Raw genomic sequence first — 9,428 nt, forward strand, 5'->3', positions numbered from 1 at the left:
CTACACTACTTAAAAAGGAGGAATGTGTTCCTTATTCTGCCAACACCAATACGTCAAAACTTTCGTCGTCCTGGTCGTAACCCTTCGGTTCCGTCGTCCAAAGCGCCAAATTGGGCCAAGCCCAACAGCCTACTCACTCTCCTCCGCATCAGACGACAACGACGGCGAGATCTGAGGGACGCAGCCGCAGACGACGGCGCGATCCAGAGAGAGGGGCTATGGCGCCGCGCGTCTCCGCGACGGAGGCCAGTGGCAGTCAAGACCCCCTGCTCACGCGGCTCTCCAAGGAAGTCGTCCTCCACTGCCTCCCGAAGCTGGGGGCCAACGAGCTCCGACGGCCCGGATCAAGACCTCTCCCCAGTCTACTCGTCGCGGCGGCGCAGGTATGGCCCCTCTCTCCGTCTGTCCTCATCCTCCTAACCACCTATACCCATCCCATCTCTCCCGTGGCACCCCATCCCCACCTCACCAGCTTCACCCCGTCTCATCTCCTAGGCGGATTTAGGGCATGTACAACGCCGGCGCTTAAGCCAGGCGCTAGGATCCTTTTCCCGGTAGTTATGCCAGAATCCTGATCGATCTCGGGATTTAGCCTCGCGTCGACGCGAAAAGTTGAGTCGGGCGCTAAGCCAAATTTCCTCCGCACGACCTGCAAGGGTGAGCGCCGGGCGCTAGGAAAAGAAAATAAATTGACGGGCAGCGGACTTGAGCTGAGGTCTAGACAGAGCTTTTCGGTAGGCCTTTTGGTACCAGCCGCAAGCGCCTCGCGTTGTAGAGGTAACGAAGCTAGAGTTACTTTTCCTATTTTTTTAATTCGCTTAGCGACGGATTGTAGCGCTGGGCGTTGTGAGGTAGGACGCTTAGAGAATATAAGACTTCCTGATATTTGTTTTGGTACGCTTAAGCGCCTTCCTAAGCGTTCTGGGTTGTACATGCCCTTAGTGACTTCAGTAGTTCAGCCAAATCTAAAATACTAATTTGCTTTATGCTTGCAGAATGGGAAGCCTTTGCTGCGAAAAAATGAAGGAGGGTAGAATGTTGAATTGGAATATGGTACTGAAGATCCTCTTTGCACCCTTCAAGAAGGTGAATCCAAATTATGTGCTTACTGCCGATCATGATAGGAATTTATATAAAATTATTGATTACTGCCGATCATGACAGGAATACAAGATCCATGGTACTTGCAATGTGTCAACTAATGGTTTACTTACAGCGCAGCATCGGACTCAAAGCTAGAGAAAATGATAGTTTCCTTGGCATACTCAAAGATTACCTCTGTGGTACTTTTCTATGATTTCTTTTCTTAGCTCCCAGATAACATACAACCATCAGGACCGCTGGCACACATGTTAGAACCATCAGTTTTTCCTAGCTATTTCCAGTGACATGGCTGGAGTTTTTCTTATGCAAATGTGTTAGACCTACATTCCACATTACATCGTTTTTTATCTCCATCTAGGAGAGTACAGTCAAATCAACTTCAACAGAAAGTAGGTGAAAATCAGTAAATGACAAGAAAATTATTATATCACGTCTTACTTGAGTTTGTTGCCGCCTGAACAACGTTGGTCCTTATCGTTTTTTAATTCATATGTGATTTTCTAATTCAGACTGTAAGATGGACAGTACATGCAGCTATATGCACCACATGGTTTTTCTTTCTCGTGTTAGTGTAGTTTTTCCGATAAAATTTGAGAAATGAGGTCCCGTGTTACTCATCAAAATTTATAATGGCTAACTGGGCATTCATTGAGTTATTACTTCTCAAAGTATAGCATTGTTTTGTGTTCATTTTTCCTCTGCAAGAGTACGCTTCTATGTAGCCCTTCCATCATGGTATTCAACTATGTATATGGTAGTATATCAAGCCTATTTGCTGCCTCTAAATGAGGGTACTACAGTGCATTTAATCTAGGCGTAGAGTGACGCTTTGGATTACCTCAAATAGGCGCAGGCTGTGGAAAAGGATTGATTTGATATTATATTTTGGTTAGAAACCGCTTGTGGAAAATGGTTTCAACAAGAATTTTTATGTTCTTTCTCAGCAACCACTTGTCAAACAGGTATAACATATGCACTTCGGCAAGTAAGTTTCTGAAAGCTGGTGATAATGAACATCGTGTTAGAATGAACTGGTTTTAATTGTTAAACCTGTTTCAGTGTGCTCTTCAAGCTCCAGAAGAAGAAGGTATGCACCATATCCGTGCGCAAACAGGGTGACTTCCTGGCTGGCGGCGGCTGATGTTCCATTCCATGATTGTGCTACTTATCGGCAGCTGGTCTGATTGATTTTTTTTCATGATTTTAAGTTCATGTAGCTATTAGAAATTGCCAGTGGAGGTACACGGCACCTATTCGATAAAATGCCACTGACAAATGCACAAGTTTTCTCTTTGTATAAAACGCAGTAGGTCACTTCCCTGTCGGCTTTCAATTTTTTCTTTGTGCTGGTACATGGTGGTACATTGGGTGCATTTATTCTTCTTTGTAGTGCTATCTTGTTCCGTGTTTATTCGAATATTTTGTGGTTGTGCTAGGCGGTGGGCTATTTGTTTCAAAGAATTATTCTGTGATGTGAAGTTTAAAGAGGTAGAGCTGTGAAGTTCAGAGAGAAACTATATCCTCTGTTCATAGACTTATGTCTGGCAAACACTAGAAGTTCACTTCTTTCTAATGATAAGTTAACATATATTTTTGGGGAGTTTATTTGGTCAGTGTGGTGGTTCCATTTTAAAGAAAGGTGATTATTTTGATTACAATAAAAAGTCAAGGAATCACCCTTATCAATCGATAAGCGAGGGAAAAAAAAGGTACTACTACAGCAGGGAATAGGGTACTACTACATATATAGGTTGCTCACTACATTAGTCAGTGGTGCAGATGTTCCTAAATTCCTAATACTGATGACATTATCAAAACCAAGTTGTACTGATAATCTTGGCTATTGTACGGATATATGTATATGTAATTTTGATATGTTCTTCTTCATTGCCTTTTACACATTTATCATCAACTATGGAGATCTGTATTTCTAAGATGTAGAGATTCAGTATATCTCCTCTCAGTTCAATCTTAATCCTAATGCATTCTGTACCCTCACTAGGAATCAATCAAGAAACCTATGGGCTTAATACAATTTCGTCCAACCAATAGGGGTAGAGAAAGGTGGAGGGCGTGGCACATCGGTTGTGATCATGTTGTCCTTCCCATGCCGACAACTCGTGGAGAAACGGAGTGTGAAATGGTACAGTCGCCGGCGTCCAACCACTCGGGTAAGGGGATGAACAGAAAACTATTTACCATATTTGTCACGTTGTTTATTCTTTTGTTAGAAATTAACTACAAACTTTGGAGATATGAGGAAAGCTCTGCCTTTAATCTTTGATTCCTAGGTGAACTGTGCTACAGTGTTTTTAAGTTATTTGTTTAATATGGTTTGGTAAAAATGATTCTGTCACATGAATGATTTGTCCTATTTTTCTACCCCAGTGTTTGCTGCATCCAGTGCAATTATGGACATGGAAGGTTCCTATTCAAATCTTATAGAGTGTTCCTACTGAGTTTGAATTTATTGCTTGTTCAGATACCCTACTTGCAAATTTCGTCTATGTAAAACTACTTATGTATGTTTTTTGCATGGGCGGTATAAGAACAATGTGGCAATGGTGCGGAGCTACTCAAAGGAAGTCTGCTTATGTCTTCAAATATGCACATCTTACTTCTGTCATTTTTTTTTGTTTTCTTTCCTGTTAGTTTAGTAAGTTATCTCTGCTTATCAATTTACGCTGTTAACTGGGAACCAAGAGAAAAATGATAAGCAGTTAATTGTCTTTTTTTTCTCAGTCCAGGTCGATTTTTATTTAAGAGCTACTTCATGTGCAAAGTAAGCTATAATATTTAATTACATATTCTGGTATTAAAAACAATAGGTTGGTAAAATGGCAGGAGCATGATGTCCATAAAGGGGAGATATAGTCAATAGCTTTTTTCATTTGCAAACTGCACATGATCATATAGTCAAAGCTCAATTCGTTGAACTATTTGGGCGTGCCTTGTGCACTCAATTGTGGTGGGAATCTAAGGCGTGAGATGGTCAGGGTTCTCGCTGCACTTATTGGATTTTCCCAATCATACCTATTGTTTGGGTCTGTTATTTCTGGAGATTGATTTCTTGGTTTTCTATAATTAGGAGGAACTGCTATTGGCAAAGAGAGAGAGGTGACCCCCTTAGTTTCCCCATTCAACTGTCGACGGCTTTAGATGCGGTAACATTGGTTTATTGGGTCGACTGCTATACACCAAATTATTGGGTCAAGGAGATGCTCCCCGGTCGATCTACGGTGGCAAGCGGCCAGCGGCGCATACCTCCTCCGGCAGGAGGAACGTGACCCCGTCCTGCAGTTCCTCTTGATTCTTTACCGGAAGGTCGGGGCGTTGCAACTGGAGGTCGCCATGAACCATAAGAACTCCCTCCAGCTCCTCCTTGGTCGCCGCTGCCTTGAGCCCGACGTCCCCTTGGCATCTCCACGACGGCCGATGGCGCTGTGTCGTCTCGCGGTCTCCACCTACGACCTTCGCTACCTCTCACGGATCTGGGGAGAGACACATCACATCGCAAGCTCGGGGAGTTCGATGTCGCGCCAAGTGGACGTGGGCATGGTGGACCAGCAACTTGCCGTGATCGACGCCTTCTTCGCCACAAACCGAGATGCCCGTGCACAACGACGACGGGAGTATCAGGGGCTCGGGGCCTTCTCCAAGGAAGAGGCCATGGCCTCCAACGGGGTCAGTGCTCTTCCTCTTCTCTTCCTCTTCCTCATCAAAACTTGCATGCCTGCCAATCTGCTATTATTTGAGAAATAGGTTCCTGATCATACGTGTATATGTGGGATTTATGTGCATTCAACAAGGATTTGGGTCCTCACGGTACGGTGTATATGATAATGATATATCTTCTGAAAGTTGGTGCCTGATCATAGGTGTACATGATTTTGCAGGTTATTATGTTTAGCAAGGCCTCCATCCCTGATTGGGAAATCCATGCTGTGGTTCCTCTTCCACTGTCCACTACGAAGTGGAGCCTGTTTTCTTCGACAAGGTAATTTTTTATCTACACATCCATCTTTGTTGCTGCTGGTGAACATGTGTTGAAGTGGGCGTTTCTCTTAATAAGGGAATCTTGGGATTTGAAAAGCAACATCGAGAGGAATGAAGCAGCTACCAGGAAGAAAGAAGAGTGAAATGCATGTTTTGAGTATTTAAGATGGCAATTCTGCCTAGGCTTTCAAGAGATATGAAAAGGTATGGCATCAGGCTTGTTAGTGAAAATAATTACATGCAGTCTGGCATCCTGTGTTGTTCCTTTTAATTGCTCCGCAAATAATTGTCTGGATGCATGGGTATTAGACTGAACTGCAAATATTTTGGGCCTTCCGAGCTAACTGATATTGCAGGAATGCAAACTGAACTTGATACTTCTCATTGATTGACAATGTTTATATAAGCAAATACATGTAACTAACACTGACATGTACACGATAGCACGATTGGTGCATGGACCAGGACTTAGTCTAAGCACTAGACAGTAGAGATCATGGATTACACAAGTATGTATCCTTAGCTCCCACCAACCCATAACCTTTTGTTTGCAAGAAACATCAGCCGAAAAATGATCACCCTTTGATACTTAGATTGATGTTAGCCTTTGAAATTCGTCCTCATTTCCAAGTTGTGAAATGAGCTTTCTTACTACAAAATATTTTTTTAAATAGCATAACGTTCTCATGTTTCTGTTTTCAGCATTCTTGTTGCAGAATGTTGAGTGAATTCAGTCTGTAGACCAAGCATGCAACATCTAAATTCCCTTCCTATATCTATACAAGCTGAGGGCATCAAGAGACAAGGATGATGCTTCTTTTTGTGTCTAGACTAGATGACACATGGCAAATCACAAGATTCACCTAGAACAGTTTTGCCTCCTCCGTATAAACACGTGCGGGTTTTCTGACAAAATGCCCCTACAGGCTGAAGGTAAGTAGATGTGAAAACATGCTTTTTGAATAGGAAAGGACAAATGTCATGTTTGAGCTACTTCAATGGAATACAAAATTGGTAGCTTGCAGTTCTCAAGTACCCAAAATGTTGAGCCAATTCAATGGAATGAAATATTATTGAAATCCTCGAAGGCATTAGAGCTAGACTGCACCCGGAGCACTTTTGGTTGGAATGGGTGCATGTATAATTAAATATAAATGCATCTATTGCCTTATCATCTTAATAACATTACTAATTGCTGTGTGTGTGGCAAATAGGCTCTCTGAAAAATTATAATAGTATATGTTTATAAGTATTGTTAATAATATGATTTTTTATGGACTATATATTATTGTATAATAAAGCACGTGTAATTTTGAATTATGGATTGTTATCGGAGGTTACTTGTTTTCGCTTAAGTCATGAATCCTTGGACTGATGCCTGAATCATGTTTTATTTTATAATGGGCAAACTAAGAAGGTGTAATTTCCTTCAAAATAACTGGTGTGCATTTCCTTCAAAACTATCGAAGGAGCACATATTTGAGGTTGTAGAGTTCAACCTCCCACATGTAAATAGGATAGTTTTGATGGCATAATAAGTTGGCTTTAAAATTTTCCAACGCTGTATCCTCTTCTGGTATTGCTGATGTTACTACATTCTTGGATTCTGTTCTGTAGATGAAAAATAATGAGTACTAATTGTCCTGGGAAACAAGTGATGGTCAGATCATCATAATGGGTTTTATTGTTTTCGTTAAATATATTGGCTAAGATACTAAGTTTCTTACCAGTTTGAGAAAACAATTGTAGTTCTCATTTAGCTGTCTGTCGCTATAGCCTCGAGCTTCCTGGAACAACTACCAATGTCTATGTGTATCATGGAGTGTAAATAAATCTTATTATGGTCTGGTTGTGCAGGACAAGTGGCGTAACTTGAGTGTCACAGCTGGAGGATGTGGCTCAAGAGAAATCGTGTGCCTAAGGTTGTCACCGAACCAATGGATGACGATACAAGCAATCTGGACAATGCCCCGACTACAGTGATCGATGCCAAACCACTGGCAATGGTTGTTGAACCCAAGCAGGTTGAGTGCAGTCCAGGGAAGTCAGTTGCTAGGTTAGTGAATAAATATGTTTCTGAACTTGTTTCATATTAATTTTATAATTAACCTACATGTTTCTTGATTTTTCAAAAATTTCCATCAATGTAAATTTCTGCGTGTTTGACACGCAGGCATTTAGGTTAGTAATTTGATTGGAATGTGAATTCTATGCATACCGTTTTAGGACTGCTGACATGTAACCTGTCTTTGAGATAACTCGTCTAGGGCTTCGCATATGAACACTTGTTGAGAATTAAGATAGATATTTGTATCATATGATTTTCCTGACAACTCAATTTAATGATAGGGACTTTTTCTTGACTAGGTTACTTAAGAGAAGGTTATTATGTCCTATTATTACTAAATTTAAACTGGAGTCAGTAAGCATAAGAGAATAACCTGTCACAGTCACAAACACACACGCATCCACTGGCAGCGGGACTGAGCCGAGCCGAGTCTGCAACATCAGCCATATAGATCAAATCACTGGTTTGATTACTACTCAAGCCTAATTCTCCATCCCATGAATCCTAGCTGAGGCCATTACACCATAGGTTATGCTGGATATTACAATTATGTGTACCAAAATTTTCAGACATTTTTGTGACTTTTGGTAGTGGATTGAAAGTCAGTACGATATTTTGCACAATGAAATAATATTAGAAAAAGGCTACCAGTCTATTGTTGAGAAGAAAAATCAGGCCTACTACTTTTTTTGCAACTAATAATACTAAGTTTGTTCATAGTTGTAGCTTGCCAATCCTATTGAGGAGATATGACCCTGTGTGGTCTATGTTTCTCTTTTTTGATTTGTAGGTATGTGCGGTGAAATCTCGTCGAGGGGAAGAAGTGGTCGATGCGGCGTCGCTAGCGGCCACCAAGCACTATAACCCAATCCAGAAAGTGATACTCTGAGTATGTATCCAGACTAGAGAACTGGGCACTGGGGCTTGAAAATTTTGTCTTTCCTTTGAAGTATTGGTATCAAATGCCTGAGTACTGTGAGAAGAGGTGTTTATTCACTGCATGTTTCGCTTAAATCTGTAATGCACTTTCACGTCGGATTGCATATTTGTGAAAAATGTGTTACATACACCTTTTTTTGTTTTAGAAATTCTGCTTGAGTATAGTTCTTCAGTTTTTTGCTCAGCCAGATGATTGGATTAAATTTTAATCAATTTGTTTCTCTCTAAGAGCTGCCATGTAATCCAGATCGGACAAATAGATTTATATTTGATGGAAGCTGTGGTTGCAGTCACAAAGTGAATGATCATGGTCTAGAGGATACTTTGAATAGACATCTGCTTGAATACTTGATGCCCGTGCTGCCATAGCATTTTTGCAAATGATGAGTTATGGTACAGCATGATGAGTTATGATAAAATACTACCGTCATGATTAGACCATGTCCCTGAGATTTGATAAAATTAGCAGTTAATACGTTGTAATTAGATAAGTTATTTGGAATATCGCAGAACGAAAGACCAAGGAAAGAAAGAAGAATGCACCAAAATGCAGGCACTGGGTGAAGCTTTATTATCTATATCTTTTTAATCTGCTACGTGTTTATTGATTTACTGCTACAAATTGTAGTGGAAAAGTGGATAACTCTCTGCTTATCAAATGGTGACTCTAATTATTATGATTTGACTACTAACATGTTAAATATGCATCGTGCCAACGTATGTATTATCAAAGTTTTGATATGATTTCCTGAAATGTATTTCTGCAGTAAAATTTGTAACAATATGGGCTTTATTGGGTCATTACATTACTTCTTGCCAAGCAGTGTTATTGCCCCCCCTAAAAAAAAGTGTTATTGGCCTGTTGAAGACACATGGCCACATAAGATTTTTGTCCGGTAATCCGGTAACTATTAAATGGTTAAATATTATTACCTAGATGCCAGTGTTTACCCATTAAAAAAAAACAAAGCTGCCAAATATTGATGTATACATGATAATAGTAAAAATAGTTGATAGATAGTGAAGAGTATCATTAGACCACAACGCTCTCATGCATTCGTTGCACTTCAATCTTAGACATCATCTCATGTTTATTGGATATCTAAACCTCATCATTGCAGAAGTTGTGGTACCTCAATGCACAACAATGTTGTCTTGTTATTGCATTCAGTTATCAGGTTGTGATACATTATGATATCCCTGATTTGTTTTGAATTTTCATAGCGAGTTATGAATTATATGAGTTATGAATTATATGTGTATTGAGAAATAAAATTTGAATACCCGTGGCAACGCACGGGCATTTGTACTAGTGTATATA

General features: G+C 40.4%; 1 long non-coding RNA gene across 2 annotated transcripts; it reads left to right on the forward strand.

Moving 5' to 3' along the window:
* Positions 1 to 96: 96 nt before the first annotated feature.
* Positions 97 to 7,918, forward strand: LOC124681603. Of its 2 annotated transcripts, none has more exons than XR_006995954.1 (8): positions 97 to 383; positions 996 to 1,086; positions 3,107 to 3,275; positions 3,493 to 4,788; positions 5,001 to 5,101; positions 5,177 to 5,304; positions 5,803 to 6,033; positions 6,958 to 7,918. It is a non-coding gene; the product is annotated as an uncharacterized LOC124681603 (long non-coding RNA). The 2 variants fall into 2 exon arrangements; XR_006995953.1 differs by having other exon boundaries at positions 108 to 383; positions 4,193 to 4,788.
* The last annotated feature ends 1,510 nt before the right edge of the window (positions 7,919 to 9,428 follow it).

This window comes from Lolium rigidum, unplaced genomic scaffold (assembly GCF_022539505.1).
Source record: "Lolium rigidum isolate FL_2022 unplaced genomic scaffold, APGP_CSIRO_Lrig_0.1 contig_48466_1, whole genome shotgun sequence".
NCBI classification, from domain to species: Eukaryota; Viridiplantae; Streptophyta; class Magnoliopsida; order Poales; family Poaceae; genus Lolium; species Lolium rigidum.